Source organism: Penaeus monodon, chromosome 21, assembly GCF_015228065.2.
Source record: "Penaeus monodon isolate SGIC_2016 chromosome 21, NSTDA_Pmon_1, whole genome shotgun sequence".
In the NCBI taxonomy this organism is placed as follows: domain Eukaryota; kingdom Metazoa; phylum Arthropoda; class Malacostraca; order Decapoda; family Penaeidae; genus Penaeus; species Penaeus monodon.
The window spans coordinates 31,168,269-31,168,884 of NC_051406.1; the positions used below are offsets into that span (position 1 = coordinate 31,168,269).

Here is a 616-nt window from a genome sequence, read left to right on the forward strand (position 1 = left end):
CCAATGACGTTATTCCCTTCCGTGGGAGGAATGACGTCACCTCCTCCACGTTCTGGGAACCATTCGGTGAAATTTGTTGACCTTGAAGACTTGTTATTTGTTTAAAAGAGGCTACCTTTCGACGACAGATAATTGCTTTTAAATGCAGGTAAAGACCCAGGAGTGTACCGTCACCTGCATCATGACCGTTATCAAAGCACAGATGCTTGTTCCGATCAACCTAGAACCCTTGATGGAATTTTCCACAATCTTTGCCTCTAGTTTTAATTTGCAGCCTGCCAAATACTCCCAGACACACGCAAACATCCCTCTGAATGATGTTGTCATACTTCAGGGTGTCGCATTTCCGGTTTAAGATAGTATTTTGACGAGTCATATATGACTAGTCAACCCTGCATTTCCCTGCGTCCATAACATTTCGCATGCTTGAATGCACGAGCATAGACCACTGTATATTTGCACTGTGCCAGACAAACAGGATATGCCCTGGTTTCGTTACACTCTTGCTACTTCGGGAAACGTGCACAGCAATATTTTAAAATACGGGCATCACGGTAGTGTTGCTCAAGCCATTGGCTTTATATCTTTCCAGTCTTCGTTTGAAACTAATTTCTGC

At 43.5% G+C, this 616-nt stretch overlaps 1 protein-coding gene across 4 annotated transcripts in view; it reads left to right on the forward strand.

The window, feature by feature from the left end:
* The window catches only part of LOC119586422, a 37,691-nt gene that overhangs the window by 6,528 nt on the left and 30,547 nt on the right, over positions 1-616 (forward strand). The gene's annotated exons all lie outside the window — the stretch shown is intronic.